This window comes from Nicotiana tomentosiformis, chromosome 7, assembly GCF_000390325.3.
Source record: "Nicotiana tomentosiformis chromosome 7, ASM39032v3, whole genome shotgun sequence".
Lineage (NCBI taxonomy): Eukaryota > Viridiplantae > Streptophyta > Magnoliopsida > Solanales > Solanaceae > Nicotiana > Nicotiana tomentosiformis.
The window spans coordinates 41235743-41257257 of NC_090818.1; the positions used below are offsets into that span (position 1 = coordinate 41235743).

Consider the following 21515-nt stretch of genomic DNA (forward strand, 5'->3'; position numbering starts at 1 on the left):
TTTGAACTTTTTTATAGCAGTAATTTGTTATATTTTCTAGTTTTTAATCCCACTTGGTATGAACAATTAATTGTCGTTATTTTTTTAGATGATTTGATTATGTAAGTATTCTTTTAGCTGTCAGTTAGTAGAAGGTAAACCTAATTCACAGTTACATTTTCAATGTTATAAAGCATTGGTTGATTTTTATGTTCTATCCATAATACATTGAAATAGTTGTCCAAGAAAAGGAAAGAAGTAGACTGAAATCTGATGTGGTTTCTATATGCAAAATTCAATAGATGAAGAAAGGTAGGAGGGACAAATAACTTTGCAAATATCCAATATGTTTGATGTTGACGCATGCAAAGACATGTCTTTATTTTTGTCTCATGAATATTCATTGTCGGCAGAATCATTCAAAGGAAAATTGGATTTTGAAAACTTAATTTAATTTATTTTTCGCAATAGAGGCGGAACCACGATTTAAATTTTTATGGGTTTTAAATTTTAGAATGATAATTTTAAATACTAAGAGTTATGTTCTAAATTTAATATTTGTACATATCTAATAATTTTTTAATAGTTAATACAAATATATTATTTAATCAAAAGTTATTGAGTTCGGCCGAACCCATATTCAGATTTCTACCTCCATCCCGGGAAGCAATGCGATTTTTCAACTTAAAGATGTATATGTCGCTAAAGGTAAAATATGTTTGACAGATATGGTAAGATATTGGCATGTTGAGTTGACACTATCTTTATTTTTCGGGCATAATATTATGTTATTATATTATGCCGAGAAAAAGAAGAAGAAATAATGTCCTGTTGTGATCTTAATTAAGTTTAAACTTGTGATTAGAGCTTTGAATTCTCTCCCATATTTTCTGCGAAAGAGCATGATCCATGGGCAAGTTCAAATGTTGAGTTTCTGTTCATATTATATCTGAATTTAAAAAGAAAACATATGTTTGAAGACCCTAAAAATTAAACAAGGCATCTTACATTATACGATTTTGAATAAAGAGTCCTAACTTCAAATTTGTTTGCTTAACTTGTCTCAAGAAGTTTTTGGAAAACAAAAGTAAGTAAAACAGAATAAAATATATATATATTTTTTGAAAAAGTGGTTTGGCTGTGTATTAAAGAAAAGTTCTTATTCCACTCACAATATTCACAAAATCTTAAAAATGATTACAAATATCCTAAAACATTTTCTTTTTGCTCAAGCTTTTATTCTATCACTATTTTAATATCCCAAATTCCTCTTTATTTTGTTTATAAATAGTATTCATTGTTTAAGAGAATAAATTACTGCAACACTTAAGTTAAACCAAAAAACATGTCTACCTATTATGATCAGTGGTAACTCGAATTCTTCGTTGATTTCCAAAAAGTTACATTTTACGTAATCCATCTAATTAATTACACAACTATGGGTGTTCATAAAAACTCCAAAAATTGAGCCAAACCGAAAACCGAACCAAATCGACCAAAAAAAATCGATACTTTTTAGATTTGGTTTGAGTTTGGTTTTTAATTTTTAAAAAATCGATCAAATTTGGTTTGGTTTTGGTTTTAATTAAAAAATAACCGAAAAAATCCGAACCAAACCGACTATAAAAGTAGCTATTTAAATTTATTATTACACCAATATATATGTATATTTTTATATAAAGTTTCTAAAATTTTATGGTACATATTAGTCATTTATATTTTTAGTCTAGTTCGTTGCTATTATAATAATCTAATTCTTTGTTTTTATATTCTAGTTTGATTGGTAATTAAATTATTCATCACTATTTGATTCAATTATTATCAATATATCTTGGTAAATGATAGATTTCTCAAAAAATAATTGGTTTGATAGTGTTACGTTGAAAATGTACTCGCCGGAATATGTGTTTGGTAGTGTATGTCTCATAACTAAGAAAAAAATCGATAAATAACCGAAAAACCGACAAAAACCGATAAAAATCGAATCGATAAAAAACCGACTTAATTGGTTTGGTTCTAATATTTGAAGAACCCACTTACTTAGTTTGGTTTCTTTTTAGGGAAAAACCGATCCAAACCGAACCATGAACACCCTTGTTCACGACACCAAAAAACCAAAACAAAATAAAATAAAAAATCAATAAATAAAAAGTGTGAAGTAGGGGGCAAATCGTCTATTTTGAACCTTTAGGGGCTGCTTTGACATTTCATAGAAAGTCGAGGTGAATAAAAGCAGCTACTGTTGTAAAACGTAACCAGGAATTTGTCCACATAAACCTCCCAAAAACCCTGTCTTGCTGACGAGAACAAAGGAGTCATAGGTATGTACTTTGAAATCTGAAATTTTTGCTGTATTTTGGCGATTAAATTTTGTAATTATTCTTCTTTTCCATGTTGTTTTTTTTTTAAAAAAAAAAAAAATGAAATTTTAGTAGGTCACACGTGTAAACCCCCGCCGATTTTGATATTAGGGTTTTGTGTATTTTACCCAACTCTGCTGAGATGAAAGAACTTAAATTTAGATGTTTATTTGAGCTTCACGACTTATAAAATTCCAATCGTAAAATATTTTCTTATTGGTTCTTTTTTGTTTCTTATGTTCTGAATTCTGATCTGAGGTACTTTGTGACAATTGAAGTTTTCAGAATTTATGAATTCAGATCATTTTCTGCAATTAAAGGTGCTTGTTTCGTATTAAAACAGCTTTGTTTATTTTAATAATTTGTCATGCATGCACTTATGGGCTTTTTACCTGTTTGCTTTGGTTAATGATAATTACTTAATTGACTAGAGAAGTGACACATGTGGAATTTGCATTGCATTCGTAGCTAGTTTTTCATATCTTACATAGAATAATTTAGCTTGTGTTCCCTTTTTTCAAAAGAATGATTGTGGTATTTAGGCCAGCTTATGCCACCTTGACCATTTCACCAGTTACCTGCCACCACCCACCAGCATAGGTATCGGATTACTCTGTCTCCCAAGGCTTAGACGAATGTGAAAAAATCACCTAGTGTTTTTTGTGTGTTATTTATTAGTTATTTGATATGATAACTCCCACCCCCAAACCGCACCCTACTTGGGAACCCAGCAGCAGCTTTAACGACTTTGATCCCTTAGTGTCTTGAACCCCGACCTCATGGTCCGATCTAGAGGGTGCTAAACACAAGGCTATCCCTTGTTACCCCGCACCCTCAAACGTAAGTTGATATACTTGTTTATTTGCCAAAAATCTTGGTCTTATTAGAATTAAGTTCTTTTGGCTATGGGGAGGGGAGCTACTTCTATGATAATAATCTTTGGCACACTTCACGTGTAAAAGGATTAAAAGATACTTACAGACATAGATAAGTGTCTTTGTCTTTCGTTCTAAAGATATTAGCTGGGGAAGGGTGTCAAATAAGGTGGGGGTATAAATAAGAAATTCTGTCATATGAGAGCCTTTTATATTGAAATTGCTTGAAACTACTAGAGCGCCTGTTGATACTAAGAAATTTTCTCTAGTTATGATTGCTGGAATGCAAAAGAGTAAAATCATAACTAGGGCTGGGTGTATTATGTGGAGATAACATCGTATGTAATTTTCCTCTTGATCTAATAAATAAATAGTACTATGTGTTTTTCCTTTTCCTTTTTATTAGTAAAGGATGAGCGAAATGCAGTAAGATATTGCAGAGGTATTCTAGACTCTAAAGCTCTCCCTTTGTGGTAATTAAAAAGAGAAGAAAATTTTCAGAAGATGGTAAAATTCTTGTAACGGCTTTGTATTCTCCTCTCGTACATGTCTTCTTATGGGTGGTGCCATGGTGGTTAGATATTTGAAATCGGTCATCAGCACTTTTTATTCTCAATTGATCACGAGTCGCTCGAAGTTTGATCAGTTTAAAGTGTGATAGTGGAAAATTCAATTTGAAATGATAATTGGTAGGGTAACATTTTGGTCTGTGCAGCTTCTTTGATTGACAAAGTTATAATATTAAAGGTTATCAGTACTTTAGACAGTTACCTTTGTAACTGCATTGCCGGAAAAGAAAGGGACTAAACAAGAAGTCCCTGAAGACTTGTAACACCATACCACAAGTCATATGGTGGACTCTTTGACTTGAAAGAAACAGTAGAAATTTTGTTGGCAAAAGGACAAATATACTTGGCCTTAAACACATGTATTGCTTTACTAGCTTCTTGGTGCATCTTGTCCCTTGTAAACAATGTACATTCAATGTTATACACGATACGGGAGTTGCACAATTTGTAATTTCTTTTTGTAGCATTGGCTCGTTGGGAGTTTACCATCTTTAAAATTTCTCTTTACTTATAAAAGAAAAGATAGTTACCTTTGATGGGGCTTTTGTCTTTTGGAAGGCTTGTTCTATTAATATCCTTTGATTTTTGTATATATTTTGTTCTTGGTTGATTTATGAGTCTAGATTAGAATGCTAATCGGATAGCCATCATCAATCTTTTGTTTCCTAACTCTTGCAGTTTTGTTTTTGGAAGAATGGGCGGACTACCAATAGAGAGCACTTCAATGGCCATATCTTTGTCGCAACTTCCAAAAGATGAAAAGGCAGCTCCCTCTACAGTCCCTGCAGATTCAAAGCCAAAGAAGAAGATTTGCTGTGCTTGCCCAGAGACGAAGAAACTGAGGGATGAATGCATTGTGGAACATGGTGAATCCGCTTGTGAGAAATGGATTGAGGCTCATCGTAAATGCCTACGAGCTGAAGGCTTCAATGTCTGAAATTGGTTATAGAACTAATTTTCCAAAAGAGAAGAAAGCTGATATAGTTATGTAGAATGTCCGGTTTATGTTGGTATTGCATAGATTAATTAGCTAAATTCTTACAGATTATTTATACAAAACATTTTTTCCGCATTTTCAGAATAAAGCAGGACGGCATATTTTTTTTTTAATAAATAAATTGCTTTCTGGGACAGGAAAAAGTGCAAATGATTTGGTTTCCGTTACTTCTGTGAAGAGAATGTGAAAAGTGGACCTCGTACAGTTCTATGCTTCAAACTATCAGCATGTCGCTAAAATGGAAGAAATGCAGGCTAAGAAAGATGTTGAAGCTCTGTACCGATATTAAATTTAACTTATTTGTATAAAAAGAAGTAAATGACACCACTTAAGCAAAAAGGCCTAGTGATCCAGTGGTTAAGTGCTTCTAAGCTCCTATTAAGAGCGAGAGTTAATTACTGTTGGCGGTAGATTTACGTTTTTATCATTTTGACTATCAAAATAAAATGTGTGTTAGTGAGGGCTGAGGCTTGATCCACTGACCTCTAACAAAATTGAAGAGCTATAAGACCACATAATCTAACCATATTTTAGTTAAAACTAACAATATATAATAGAGGACATCCAGAAAAGACATTTATAGTACAGAAAATACATAAAATAGAAATTAGAGTTTTAGTATTTATTTGAATTGTGTGCTTTTTAAATATGATGTCATTTTTAATTACTTGTTCACTTTTTTTCTTTACTTATCAAAAATATGTGATACTCCTTAAGAAAAATTCTGGGGTGATTGGTAGCAATGGCCCTTTAAGTGGCTGCTCTTAAAATAGTATTTTCATTTTAAAATGTATTTAAAAATAACCTCCGGACCACATATATTTATCGGAATATGGTCAAATATATCCCTGTACTATTCAAAATAGTTTAAATATATCCTCCGTTTGAGTATCTGGTCAGCTATATCCCTACCGTTATACTTTTGCACTAATTTGCCCCTAATTTTGACGGAGAGACACGTGACAACCTAAAAATCAAATAACCCACCCCCAATTTTAAAATATCCGATTCACTTTACAAACCCACCCCTTAACTTGAACCATGCCCGACCCATTCCCCTCTAAATTCTCTTTATTTTTCTTTTCATTTTCTTTCCTTTTTTTCTTTACATCCTTCTCTCTCTTCTACACTCCAAATCAATGTTAAAACCCAACTACTTTCAGTCACAAATTAATTAATCTCCCAAACTAGTTCCTTCCACCGGTTCAAATCTCAGGAGCTATCGTGATAGAACTCGAAATTTTAAGACCCAAAATTTCTTTTCTCAATTATCAAATCTAGCTGCTTTCAAATTTATCAGTACAGTAACCAAATTGTAGCTCAAGCAGACAATTCCATTTTCAAACCCAAATGATTTTTCAAGTTCAAGTGTAATTTCCATATTGCCAATCACGTCTTCAAATTTTGGATGCAAATCAACAGCCCAAGGGGTTCAATAATCAAGCAATTAAAATTTCTCTATGCGCCACATTTATGTTGCTTGCATACATAAAACCCCTAACTTGAGCTCCCAATCACTCATGGACATGAAAGACAAATTGGACTTGAAGTTGGCTCTAAAGACGCCACTGTTTCCATGAAGCCTACATATTTTACCCCAAATGCACTGTATATGTTTGCCATTCGCTTCTCGAGGTGACATTTTACTTCTTTCTTAGTGTTCACTTCTCAGATCTTAATCAACGAAGTGTTTGGATACTGGTGTGATTTCGACCTTTTGTATCCAAGAAAAGTTCGCCTAACGTATAGTCTGATCCGTTCTCCTTGGCATCCTTTCACCATCTTCGATTCAACTGTTTTGGGGCTGTGACGATTTTCGAAAATGCCTGCAAAGAAGAAACCAAATTAAGGGGAATGGGTCGGGTATGGTTCAAGTTAATGGGTGGGTTTGTAAAGTGAATCGGATATTTTAAAATTGGGGTGGGTTATTTGATTTTTTGGTTGCCACTTGTCTCTTCGTCAAAATTAGGGGCAAATTAGTGCAAAAGTATAACGGTAGGGATATAACTGACCAGATACTCAAACAGAGGGTATATTTAAACTATTTCGAATAGTACATGAATATATTTGACCCTTTTCCGTATATTTATTGCTTGTCATGGATTCTATACTAGATTGGTAGATTTTATGCTTTACTCCATCTATATGGTTAATTGTTCACTAGCTTTATTCGATTGGTATGACTTTGTGATTGTTTAATCGTTCACCAAGCTCTATCATATTGGCATAACTTTATGTTATCTGCATTCGACCTACTTGTCAAATTGTTCACAAAACTCTATTTGGTTGGCGTGATTTTGTGCTTGTTCAATTGTTCACTGAACTCTACCAGATTGAAATAATTTCGTGTTATCTTAAAATTTACAATTTCAATTTCGATAAAATCACTCCAAATCTACTATGATCTCAAATTTGAAATAAAAACTAAAAATACCAACACAAACGATCCCCAGTCACCAAGTTAGTCAAATAACACCAAATCAGTAAGATCCTCTTCGTTTCTTCAACATTTTCGAAGGACAAGAATGAAGTACTGAGATTTTTAAAACAAATTTTAAAACAAATCACTAAATTAGTATTTGAACTAAAAATTTAAGCAGCAATTATCAACATTCAGACGATTTTAACAACAATCAATCATTAACTTTCAGTTTTTAACCTCAAACAAGAATTTCAAACTTCTACTATTGAAGAACTATAGTGTTCTTAGTGAAGAAGAAGCTTATTTTCGCAACAAAGTAATAAACGAGATAAATATTTAAAGACCAGTCCCTTAGGGAGACAACCTGTGCAATTTTGTAAAAGTTCTGCGTACGCCACTGCATGGAATGTAATATGCCTTTCTTCCACATCGTCTAATACTCCGGTAAACACCAATCTTTCTTTTTTCTCAAACTGCTAAGCGTCTGAATCTCGCCCAGGAGCGTATCCAAGATTTAAATTTAATAGGTTCAAACTTGCACTGAACTAGTTAAATCTATAATTCGCACGGAAAGTTATAGTTAAATTGAACCAATAGATCTTAGGCTACATCTGCCTCTGACCCAGCCCCTTCAATCTACCACGTACCCCCACCTTTTTATCTCTAGCTCTGACTTGTGGCTCAGTAAGTGTATTTGCAGTAGCTATTTTCGTGCAACTTCAGTGTTCCTTTTGCAAGGTTGATGGCTTTAGGTGATTCTTGAACCTGCTTCTGCTACTCTGGTTCTTCTCTAATTTTATTAAGTCTCACATAGTCAACGGGCTACACGCATGATATGATTACTTAAATTCATACTTTCAGCAGTTATTTTCATTTCTCTTTCTTTGTTTTGATATTTGGAAGCTGCAAGCAAAGGCTGAATAGGGAGAGGATCCTATTAGATTGGGGGATGATAATTTGTATGATCCTAGTTTGATATTTTTCTTCACCAACTAAATTTGAGCCAGCCAAATTATCCTGGCCTGTTTTTGTTGACGGCTTCTGTTTTTGAATTGCATTCCTCTTTGAGCTCTCTTTTACAATGATGAACACCTGTGCAAATGCAAGCATGTCACACGGACTACAAATAGATATATATGATCAACTCGGATATCTTAATTGTCTGAAATTTGATTAAGCTTCATATACGTGTTGTCTACTTGACTTAATCAAGAAAAATTATATATGATGGAGTATACATTGAAACAAGGTGAGATCACATATGCGGACAACCGTTGTTTTATTCTTCAGCTGGGACAATTGTACTACTCTGTCCATTAGATCTTGATGATCACAGCTCATTGGTTAAACTGTAAAATCTCCCTTCAATATTGTGCCCCTGCTCCCTCCCCTAAACAACCCAAAGATAAAAAAGAAAAGCCAAAATATTTCTGTAGACAGGTTAAACGTTTGAAGATATTGGGTGAACTGGTCTTCCTAAGCCAAAGATCGATGTAGGAGAACTCTTCTAGGGGATGGTTCTATTGGAATGTCTTTGTCACCAATCTGACTCGCAATCTGTAACGACCCGGTCGGTCGTTTTGAGAGTTAGAGCCCCGAACCCCTATTAACTGCTTTCTCCATATCTATTTCTGCTATTGTGACTTGCCGGGATGATTGGTTTTGAGTTTTGGAGTGTTTTGGGACACTTAGTCCCTAAATGAGAGCTTAAGTCTTAGAATTTGGACCGTAGTCGGAACTGTGTGAAGACGGTTTCGGAATGGAATTCCGTCGGTTCCGTTAGCTCCGTTAGGTGATTTTGGACTCAGGGGCGTGTCCAGATTGTATTTTGGAGGTCCGTAGCTTATTTAGGCTTGAATTGGCGAAAATCAAATTTTTGGAGTTTTGAACCGGTAGTGAAAATTTTGATATCGGGGTTGAATTCTGATTCCGAAAGTTGGAGTAGGTCCATAATGTTGAATATGACTTGTGTGCAAAATTTGGGGACATTCGGACGTGGTTTGATAGGTTTCGGCATTTGTTGTAGGAATTTGAAGTTTCAAGTTCTTTAAGTTTGAATTGGAGGGTGATTCGTGATTTTAGCGTTAGTTGATGTGATATGTGGGCTCGACTAAGTTCGTATGGTGTTTTAGGATTGGTTGGTATGTTTGGTTGAAGTCCCGGGGGGCCTCGGGTGAGTTTCAAGTGCTTAACGGATCAAAAGTTAGATTTGAGTTGCTGCTGAAGTCTTCAGGCATCTGTCATTTTCGCACCTGCGGTGGAGAGACCGCAGGTGCGTGATCGCACGTGCGGAGAGGAAAGCGCAGAAGCGGAAAAGTGGAGGAGTGCCAGGGGTCGCAGGTGCGAGGTGAATTCCGCATCTACGATGCTCGCAGATGCGTCAGGGTCATCGCAAGTGCGCAATGTCCGCAGAAGCGGAAGGGATTTCCGCATGCGCGCACGCGCAGGTGCGGCCCTTTCATCGCAGGTGCGAAGGCAGATGTGGTAAGTGATTTGCGCAGATGCACACATTTTGCTGCACAAGCGCACCCGCAGGTGCGAGCCCAGGCTCCGCATGTGCGAAAATACCTGGGCAGTGGTTAAAACCAAAGGGCTTCGCGGTTTTCTTTATTTTTGGACTTTGCAACTCGATTTAGGGCGATTTTTGAGAGCATTTTCGAGAGATTTCTTGAGGTAAGTCCCTTGTGCTTATTTTTGATCAATAATCTTGCTTCCCCATGTATTTTTCCACCTAGTTAGTATGTATTTAAGGTGAAAATTGGGAATTGGAGGCTAGGGATTTGGAAGTTTGATTTGTGGATTTGGAGGACCATTTGGTGTCGGATTTTAGTAAATTTGATATGGTTAGACTCGTGAGTGAACGGGCTTTCTTATTTTATGACGTTTACCCGATTCCGAGACATGGGTCCCACACGCGATTTTTGAGTTAATTTCAGAATTTTCGTTAAAATGTTGATTTCGTTAATTAGATGAGTATATTATTGTTTTATTTATGATATGTAATTGCTTTTGGCTAGATTTGGTCCATTCGGAGCCGGATATTCGTGAGAAAGGCATTGTGACCGATTGATTGAGCTTGGTTCGAGGTAAGTGGCTTGCCAAACTTTGTGTGGGGGAAATCCCCTTAAGATTTGGAACTATTGTGATATGTGAGCGCCGTGTACGTGAGGTGACGAGTACGTACACAGGCTAGTTGTGGTAAAACCCGATTTTCTTATTGAGTAGCAACATGTTTTCCTGTTATTTTGAGTTATACCATTTTAGTGAGTACTAATCTATTTTCATTCTTAATTGAGTTATTCCAATATGTGTAGCTATCATGTTTAGTCTAATACAACATGTCTACTTGTCTTAATTGTTTATGTGAATTATGTGCAACATGCTTAGTGAATTTTCTGCTTTTTTCCTGACTGGTACTTAGTCTAAATTGTAAGAACTTCGTGATGCAGTGTTATTTCTATCATTCGCGATGCATATTTACTTTGGGACTACGGAACGGTATTCCGGGAGATCCTCCTGTACTGCATATTTACTTTGGGACTACAGAACGGTATTCCGGGAGATCCCCCTGTCTTGCATATTTACTTTGGGACTACGGAACGGTATTCCGGTAGATCCCCCTGCACATTTACTTTGGGTCTACGGAACGGTATTCCAGGAGATCTTCCTGCACATTTACGTTTGGGACTACGAGACGGTATCCCGGGAGATCCCCTGTTGTGTTTCTGTGTACTAAGCTGTTACCTTCTATGATTTCATTGTTGTTAAATTTCAGCCTTTATTTTATTGCGGCATTACACTTTATATTGTTTTATTATATATCTACCAGTAGGGCCTTGACCTGACCTTGTCACTACTCGACTGAGGTTAGGCCTGACACTTACTGGGTACCGATTGTGGTGTACTCATGCTACTTTCTACACATGTTTTTCGTGTGCAGATCCAGGTGCACCTTATCAGCCGTACTATCAGTGAGCCGGGACAGCTTTGGAGACTTCAAGATATATCTGCCGCATCCGCAGACCTCAGAGTCCCCTTCTACTCTTTCTCATGTCCATTATCTTATGTATTTTTCCTTGTTAGATTCTGATATATAGGGACACTAAATTTTTTCTTCTGTAGTTTGTGATTCACGATGTTCCGGGTTTTGGAATTTGTTGTGTATTTTTGAATAGTTGGTTAAATCTATATTTTTATTTCATTATTACGCAAAAAATTAGGCTTACCTAGTTGTAAAAACTAGGTGCCGTCATGACGTCACACGGAGGGAAAACTGGGTTGTGACAAGTTGGTATTAGAGCTCTAGGTTCGTAGGTGTCGTGAGTCACAAACCGGTTTATTTGAGTCTCGCGGATCGGTACGGAGACGTCTGTACTTATCTTCGGGAGGCTATGGAACTCTTAGGAAAATTTCACTACTTTGATTCCTTGTCGTGCAAAAATTGTTGACTTCAGAGATTCTAAATTTCTGTATTCTATTCTCTCACAGATGGTGAGGACACGTACAAGCGGATCTAATGAACATGCACCCGCGCCCCCTGCTAGAGCCACGAGAGGCCGAGGCCGAGGACGTCTACGTGGTGCAGCCAGAGCACCCGCACGAGCTGCTACAGAGGAGCCCCCAGTAGCTCAAGCTGGAGGGCAGACACTTGAGATACCTATTGCTGCACCAGCCCTCCAGGTGACTCTAGCCCAGTTTCTGAGCATGTTCAGCACCTTAGCTCAGGATGGATTGATTCCACTTGCTCCTGCCACATCTCAGGACGGGGGAGGAGCACAGACTCCCATCGCCGGTACTCCAGAGCAGCGGGTTCAGGTCGACCGGATTCCAGAGATTGTACCAATGCAGCCGGTAGCTCTAGCTCAGCCCGAGGTTAGGGCAGCATATTCTGAGGCGGAGAAAGAGGTACAAGAAGTACCACCCACCTACTTTCAGCGGATTGGGTACAGATGATGCTCAGGGTTTTCTGGAGGAGTGTCATCGTATTCTCCGTATTATGGGCGTAGAAGAGACGAGCGGGGTTTCTTTTACTACATTCCAGCTTAGAGGAGCAGCCTATCAGTGGTGGCGTGCTTATGAGTTGAGTAGTCCGGCTGAGGCACCTTTACTTACATGGACTCAGTTCTCGGACATGTTTTTGAGAGAGTATGTCCCTCAGAGCCTCAAGGACTCATGTCGCGTGGAGTTTGAGTACCTGCGCCAGGGTGCTATGACTGTGTTAGAGTATGCAGTTTGCTTCAATGATTTGGCCCGACATGCACCGACCTTAGTTGCCACAGTTCGAGAGAGGGTTCGACGGTTTATTGAGGGTCTCCATCCTAGCATCCGGAGTAGTATGGCCAGGGAATTGGAGATGGATATTTCTTATCAGCAGGTTGTGGGTATTGCCAGGAGATTCGAGGGAATATTTGCCTGGGATAGAGAGGAGAGGGAGGCCAAGAAGTCTCGAGAGGCTGGTTATTATTCTGGAGCTCGTGCCCTAGCAGCTCGCCATGGTAGGGGTTATATGAGCCGCCCCATTCATTCAGCTCTTCCAGCCTCCAGCGGTGTTCCAGCTCCTTCTAGACCCCAGGAGCCTTATTATGCACTGCCAATATCTAGTGTGCCTCCTGCACGGGGTGTTCCTAGCGGCCAGTCCAGCAGACCTGGCCTGATCCAGTCACAGCAGCCACGCCCTCCTAGAGCTTGTTTTGAGTATGGCGACACTCGCCACATGGTGAGGGATTGCCCCAGGATTAGGATTTTAGCCACAACGTGCTCCACCGGGTCCTCAGGCTATGATTATAGCACCAGCTGCCACCCCACCTGCTCAACTAGCTCGCGGTGGAGGTCGGAGAGGTAGAGGTCGCCCTAGAGGGGGAGGCCAGGCCAGATATTATGCACTTCCTGCTCGTACAGAGGCAGTTGCTTCTGATTCTGTCATTACAGGTATTGTTCCGGTCTGTCATAGAGATGCGTCGGTATTATTTGACCCAGGCTCTACATATTCTTATGTGTCCTCTTATTTTGCTCCGTATTTGGGCGTATCTCGGGATTCTTTGAGTTCCCCTATTTATGTATCTACTCCTGTGGGATATTCTCTTGTTGTGGACCGCGTGTATTGGTCGTGTTTGATTGCTCTTAGTGGTTTTGAGACCAGATCTGATTTACTATTGCTCAGCATAGTGGACTTTGATATTATTTTGGGTATGGACTGGTTGTCTCCCCATTAAGCTATTCTTAATTGTCACGCTAAAACCGTGACGCTGGCTATGCCAGGTTTACCGCGATTAGAGTGGAGAGGTACCTTAGAGTATACTCCCAGCAGAGTTATTTCTTTTCTTAAAGCTCAACGAATGGTTGAGAAGGGGTGCTAGCTTATGTGAGAGATGTCAGTATTGATACCCCTATAGTTGAGTCGGTTTTAGTAGTGAGGGACTTTCCAGATGTGTTTCCAGCTGTTCTTCCGAGCATGCCGCCCGACAGAGATATTGATTTTGGCATTGATTTGTTGCCGGGCACTCAGCCCATCTCTATTCCTCCATATCGTATGGCTCCTCCTGAATTGAAGGAGTTGAAAAAGCAGTTACAAGAATTGCTTGATAAAGGCTTCATTCGGCCCAGTGTGTCACCTTGGGGTGCTCCTGTCTTATTTGTGAAGAAGAAGGATGGTTCTATGCGGATGTGTATTGATTACCACTAATTAAACAAAGTCACAGTGAAGAACAGGTATCCATTGCCTCGTATTGATGACTTATTTGATCAGTTACAAGGTGCCAGAGTATTTTCCAAGATTGACTTATGTTCAAGTTATCATCAGTTGAATATTCGGGAGCCGGATATCCCGAAAACTGCTTTTAGGACCAGATATGGTCACTATGAGTTTCTTGTGATGTCTTTTGGGCTGACCAATGCCCCAACAACTTTTATGCACTTGATGCACAATGTGTTCTGGCCCTATCTTGACTCATTCGTCATTGTGTTTATTGACGATATTCTGGTATACTCCCGAAGTCGGGAGGATCATGAGCAGCACCTGAGGACTGCACTTCAGACCTTGAGAGAAAAGAAGTTATATGCAAAATTTTTAAAGTGTGAGTTTTGGCTAGACTCAATGGCATTCTTGGGTCATATAGTATCGAGTGAGGGGATCCAGGTGGATCCACAAAAGATTGAAGCAGTGCAGAGTTGGCCCAGACCATCCTCAGCTACAGAGATCCGGAGTTTTCTTGGTTTGGCGGGGTATTACCGTCGCTTTGTAAAGGAATTCTCATCTATTGCAGCACCTATGACCAAGCTGACCCCAAAAGGGTTCTCCGTTCAGGTGGACAGAGGAATGTGAGGAGAGCTTTCAGAAGCTCAAGACAGCTTTGACTACAGTCCCAATATTGGTATTACCTACAGGTTCGGGGTCTTATACTGTATATTGTGATGCATTGCGGATTGGTCTCGGTGCGGTATTGATGCAGGACGGTAGGGTGATTGCCTACACATCCAGACAGCTGAAGGTGCACGAAAAGAACTAATCTGTCCACGACCTTGAGTTAACAGCTATTGTTCATGCCTCGAAGATATGGCGGCATTATTTGTACGGTGTTCCTTGTGAGATTTACATCGATCATCAGAGTTTGAAGTATCTGTTTAAGCAGAAAGATCTTAACTTACGTCAGCGGAGGTGGTTGGAGCTACTTAAGGATTATGATATCACTATTTTGTACCACCCTGGGAAGGCCAATGTGGTGGATGATGCTTTGAGTCACCGGGCAGAGAGTTTGGGGAGTTTAGCATATCTACCACCAGGAGAGAGGCCATTGGCATTGGATGTTCAGGCCTTAGCCAGCAAGTTTGTGAGATTGGATATTTTTGAGCCGAATCGAGTATTGGCTTGTGTGGTCTCTCGGTCTTCCCTTTATGATCATATCAGGGAGCGTCAGTATGATGACCCCCATCTGCTTGTACTGAAGGACACGGTCCAGCATGGTGATGCTAAGGAGGTCACTATTGGAGATGATGGTGCATTGAGGATTCAAGGTAGGCTATGTGTGTCCAATGTGGATGGTTTGCATGAGTTGATTCTCCAGGAGGCTCACAGTTCACGGTACTCTATTCATCCAGGTGTCGCAAAGATGTATCAGGACTTGAAACAGCATTACTGGCGGAGGAGAATGAAGAAAAACATAGTAGAGTATGTGGCTCGATGTCTGAATTGCCAGCAGATAAAATATGAGCATCAGCGACCAGGTGGATTGCTTCAGAAGTTAGAGACTCCGGAGTGGAAATGGGAGCGGATCACTATGCATTTAGTTGTTGGACTCCCACGGACTCAGCGGAGGTTTGATGCAGTTTGGGTGATTGTGGATAGGTTGACCAAGTCGGCTCATTTCATTCCTGTGATGACTACCTATTCTTCCGAGCAGCTAGCTCGAATCTACATCCGTGAGATTCGTCAGGCTTCATGGCGTACCAGTATCTATTATCTCTGACCAAGGTACGCAGTTTACATCACGGTTCTAGAGAGCTGTACAACATGGATTGGGTACTAGGGTTGAGTTGAGCACAACATTTCACCCTCAGACGGACGGGCAGTCCGAGCGCACTATTTAGATATTAGAGGATATGCTCCGTGCGTGTGTGATAGATTTTAGGAGTGCTTGGGACCAGTTCTTGCCACTTGTGGAGTTTGCTTACAATAACAGTTATCAGTCCATCATTCAGATGGCACCGTATGAGGCTCTGTATGGTAGGCGGTGTCGGTCCCCAGTGGGTTGGTTCGAACACGGTGAGGCCAAATTATTGGGTACGGACTTGGTTCAGGATGCCTTGGAAAAAGTGAAGGTGATTCAGGATAGACTTCGCACAGCCCAGTTCAGACAGAAGAGTTATTCAGACAGGAAGGTTCGCGATATGGCATTCATGGTTGGAGAGCGAGTCTTGCTCCGGGTTTTGCCTATGAAGGGCGTTATGAGGTTTGGAAAGAAGGGCAAGCTCAACCCAAGGTTTATTGGTCCTTTTGAGGTGTTGCGTCGAGTTGGGGAGGTTACTTATGAGCTTGCCTTGTCTCCCAGTCTAGTAGGAGTTCATCCAGTATTCCATGTTTCTATGCTCCGAAAGTATCACGACGATCATTCCCATGTGTTAGATTTCAGCTCAGTTCAATTGGACAAGGATCTATCCTATGTTGAGGAGCCAATGGCTATTTTAGACAGACAGGTCAGAAGGCTAAGATCAAAGAACATTGCTTCCGTGAAGGTTCATTGGAGGGGACAACCGGTCGAGGAGGCGACTTGGGAGACCGAGCAGGATATGCGCAGCCATTATCCTCATCTTTTCACCACTTCAGGTATGTCTCTATGCTCGTTCGAGGACGAACGATTGTTTTAAGAGGGGGAGGATGTAACGACCCGGTCGGTCGTTTTGAGAGTTAGATCCCTGAACCCCTATTAACTGCTTTTTTCATATCTATTTCTGCTATTGTGACTTGCCGGGATGATTGGTTTTGAGTTTCGAAGTGTTTTGGGGCACTTAGTCCCTAAATGAGAGCTTAAGTCTTAGAATTTAGACCATAGTCAAAACTGTGTGAAGACGGTTCCGGAATGGAATTCTGTCAGTTCTGTTAGCTCTGTTAGGTGATTTTGGACTCAGGAGCGTGTCCAGATTGTGTTTTGGAGGTCCGTAGCTTATTTAGGCTTGAATTGGCGAAAATTAAATTTTTGGAGTTTTGGACCGGTAGTGGAAATTTTGATATCGGGGTCGGATTCTGATTCCGAAAATTGGAGTAGGTCCGTAATGTTGAATATGACTTGTGTGCAAAATTTGGGGACATTCGGATGTGGTTTGGTCGGTTTCGGTATCGGTTGTAGGAATTTAAAGTTTCAAGTTCTTTAAGGTTGAATTGAAGGGTGATTCGTGATTTTAGAGTTAGTTGATGTCATATGTGGGCTCGACTAAGTTCGTATAGTATTTTAGGATTAATTGGTATGTTTGGTTGAGGTACCGGAGGACCTCACGTGAGTTTCGAGTGCTTAATGGATCAAAAGTTAGATTTGAGTTGTTGCTGAAGTCTTCAGGCATCTGTCATTTTCGCACCTGCGGTGGAAAGACCGCAGGTGCGTGATCGCACGTGTGGAGAGGAAAGCGCAGAAGCGGAAAAGTGGAGGAGTGCCAGGGGTCGCAGGTGCGAGGTGAATTCCGCATCTGCGATGCCCGTAGATGTGTCAGGGTCATCGCAGGTGCGCAATGTCCGTAGAAGCGGAAGGGATTTCCGCATGCGCGCACGCGCAGGTGCGGCCCTTTCATCGTAGGTACGAAGGCAGAGAGGGTAAGTGATTTGTGCAGATGCGCACATTTTTCCGCACAAGCGCACCCGCAGGTGCGGAAATACCTGGGCAGTGGTTAAAACCGAAGGGTTTCGCGATTTTTGTCATTTTTGGACTTTGCAACTCGGTTAAGGGCGATTTTTGAGAGCATTTTCGATAGATTTCTTAAGGTAAGTCCCTTGTGCTTATTTTTGATCAATAATCTTGCTTCCCCATATATATTTCTACCTAGTTAGTGTGTATTTAAGGTGAAAATTGGGAATTAGAGGCTAGTGATTTGGAAGTTTGATTTGTGGATTTAGAGGACCATTTGGTATCGGATTTTAATAAATTTGATATGGTTAGACTCGTGAGTGAACGGGCTTTCGTATTTTATTACTTTTACCTGATTCCGAGACGTGTGCCCCACAGACGATTTTTGAGTTAATTTCGAAATTTTCGTTAAAATGTTGATTTCGTTAATGAGATGAGTCTATTATTGTTGTATTTATGATATGTAATTGCATTTGGCTAGACTTGGGCTATTCGGAGCCGGATATTCGTGGGAAAGGCATTGTGACCGATTGATTGAGCTTGGTTCGAGGTAAGTGGCTTGCCAAACTTTGTGTGGGGAAAATCCCCTTAAGATTTGGAACTATTGTGATATGTGAGCGCCGTGTACGTGAGGTGACGAGTACGTACACAGGCTAGTTGTGGTAAAACCCGATTTTCTTATTGAGTAGCAACATGTTTTTCTGTTATTTTGAGTTATACCATTTTAGTGAGTACTAATCTATTTTCATTCTTAATTGAGTTATTCCAATATGTGTAGCTATCATGTTTAGTCTAATACAACATGTCTACTTGTCTTAATTGTTTATGTGAATTATGTGCAACATGCTTAGTGAATTTTCTGCTTTTTTCCTGACTGGTACTTAGTCTAAATTGTAAGAACTTCGTGATGCAGTGTTATTTCTATCATTCGCGATGCATATTTACTTTGGGACTACGGAACGGTATTCCGGGAGATCCTCCTGTACTGCATATTTACTTTGGGACTACAGAACGGTATTCCGGGAGATCCCCCTGTCTTGCATATTTACTTTGGGACTACGGAACGGTATTCCGGTAGATCCCCCTGCACATTTACTTTGGGTCTACGGAACGGTATTCCAGGAGATCTTCCTGCACATTTACGTTTGGGACTACGAGACGGTATCCCGGGAGATCCCCTGTTGTGTTTCTGTGTACTAAGCTGTTACCTTCTATGATTTCATTGTTGTTAAATTTCAGCCTTTATTTTATTGCGGCATTACACTTTATATTGTTTTATTATATATCTACCAGTAGGGCCTTGACCTGACCTTGTCACTACTCGACTGAGGTTAGGCCTGACACTTACTGGGTACCGATTGTGGTGTACTCATGCTACTTTCTACACATATTTTTCGTGTGCAGATCCAGGTGCACCTTATCAGCCGTACTATCAGTGAGCCGGGACAGCTTTGGAGACTTCAAGATATATCTGCCGCATCCGCAGACCTCAGAGTCCCCTTCTACTCTTTCTCATGTCCATTATCTTATGTATTTTTCCTTGTTAGATTCTGATATATAGGGACACTAAATTTTTTCTTCTGTAGTTTGTGATTCACGATGTTCCGGGTTTTGGAATTTGTTGTGTATTTTTGAATAGTTGGTTAAATCTATATTTTTATTTCATTATTACGCAAAAAATTAGGCTTACCTAGTTGTAAAAACTAGGTGCCGTCATGACGTCACACGGAGGGAAAACTGGGTTGTGACAAGTTGGTATTAGAGCTCTAGGTTCGTAGGTGTCGTGAGTCACAAACCGGTTTATTTAAGTCTCGCGGATCGGTACGGAGACGTCTGTACTTATCTTCGGGAGGCTATGGAACTCTTAGGAAAATTTCACTACTTTGATTCCTTGTCGTGCAAAAATTGTTGACTTCAGAGATTCTAAATTTCTGTATTCTATTCTCTCACAGATGGTGAGGACACGTACAAGCGGATCTAATGAACATGCACCCGCGCCCCCTGCTAGAGCCACGAGAGGCCGAGGCCGAGGACGTCTACGTGGTGCAGCCAGAGCACCCGCACGAGCTGCTACAGAGGAGCCCCCAGTAGCTCAAGCTGGAGGGCAGACACTTGAGATACCTATTGCTGCACCAGCCCTCCAGGTGACTCTAGCCCAGTTTCTGAGCATGTTCAGCACCTTAGCTCAGGATGGATTGATTCCACTTGCTCCTGCCACATCTCAGGACGGGGGAGGAGCACAGACTCCCATCGCCGGTACTCCAGAGCAGCTATCAAAATTTGATAACAAATGGTAGCTCTAATAGCTGTGTGCCATCAAGCCCGCTTTAAGCCGTGATAAATGTTATTGTTCTCATGAAAGTAACTCGTTTAAAATTATTTTACATATGAAGATCATTACAACTGGGAAAAGGGTGTCATTTGAATATAATGGAAATATTATGTTTTCACTGTCAGTCAAGCTACTATGGAGGGGCAAGTAACAAATGAAATTTGAAAGAAGGATAATTTCTGCTGACACATGCTGTTTACCCGAAAAATGAATAGAGTTGAATTTGTATGTAGTTCTAAGGATATGTGATATAACTTGACACAAATCATAAAGATGAATAAAAATATCGAAAATTAACTATAAAGAGTAAAAAATAAGCAAAGTTGCAAGGAGGAGGATTTAAGGATTGAGCAAGATAAGTCAATCTATGAAGCTAAAAAAAGATAATTCTTCAGTATGAGAGTATATGATATCTGAGTTACAGTGTATGCAAAACTTGATCCTTTACAGAAATAATAATCAACCCCTTTATAGTGGAGGGATCTTACTTTAGATACAATTAAAAATATATAGTGGGAGACCTATGATAAATCAGTTTTTCCATAATTCCTGCCAAGATTCTCTCTCCTAGTGCGGTTGCAACAACTCTTGTCTATGAGCTCAATATTGTCTCGAGCTCGATATCGACTCGAGCTCTCGATCTTGACTCGAGTTCGATTCTGACTCGGAGCCTTGTATTTATTCGGGGACGGTGTTGATCGGTTTCTGCCTCGTAAGCTCGGTAGCTTCATCATAGTTCGATTTGGATTCGAGCTAGATAATGATATCGAGCTCGACATTGATCAGTCCCTAGGGCTCGAAGCTTGATGACCTGACTTCGCACCTCAACCTGATATTTGATCCAATGCATTACCATTTCGACCAGTTCGTACGAAGGACTAACCGGTTTTTACCATATACACATACATTATTTTTAAAGCTGCTAAAGGTGACTTCTTTATTAGTGAATCTGGAGCTAAATTGCCTACAAAGATGGGCTTTACTTATGATTTCTGGAATTGTCTTTGATTTGTTTTCTTTGGCAAATGGCCTCGATACAGATTGTCAACCAGCGTGAATCTGCTAGCAGCAGCATCTTTAGGCAGAAGGAATTCAACATTCAGTCACTGGGTGACTAAAGTGAATTGCATGTTATCATCTTTGATGAGATTGATGCAATTTGTAAGGTCGGAGCTTCTTGCTTTGGTACTTTGGTACTATTGAGTTATTTTTGCTGTATGTTGCATTTCTCAGGCATGAACTTTCATTACATCATATAGGTTATCTGTTATGGTAACAAAGGTGTTTATGGTTTTAATACTCAAAAGTAAAATACAAGTGGATGGAGAACGAATACTCATTTTCAATCATTGATTGTTGGCATGAGCAGTAATTTGGGAGTGGAACATGTGTTACTTAGATTTGAATATCATCATCTGCCTGTTGGACTTTTAAATAAACAATATCCTTAGCTTGAGGTTGTGTTGTTTGTTTCAAGATCTCATAGTTCGGTTGCAGGCTGTCCAGCACTAATTAAGTTTCTCCAATTTATCCCTACATTTTTTGGCTATTAACGGAAACAGCCTCTTTACCTTCACAAGGTAGGGGTAAGGTTTACGTAAGCACTACTTTCCCCAGACCCCACAATTATGAGAGATGGCACTTAGTATGTTT

General features: G+C 39.8%; 1 long non-coding RNA gene and 1 pseudogene across 1 annotated transcript; one reads left to right on the top strand and one right to left on the bottom strand.

Moving 5' to 3' along the window:
• Positions 1–2189: 2189 nt before the first annotated feature.
• LOC104087188 (uncharacterized) lies at positions 2190–4923 on the top strand. The gene is made up of 2 exons (XR_684238.4): positions 2190–2300; positions 4462–4923. It is a non-coding gene; the product is annotated as an uncharacterized lncRNA (long non-coding RNA).
• Positions 4924–6212: 1289 nt separating this feature from the next.
• LOC104087194 (large ribosomal subunit protein eL33y-like) lies at positions 6213–6652 on the bottom strand (annotated as a pseudogene).
• Positions 6653–21515: the final 14863 nt, after the last annotated feature.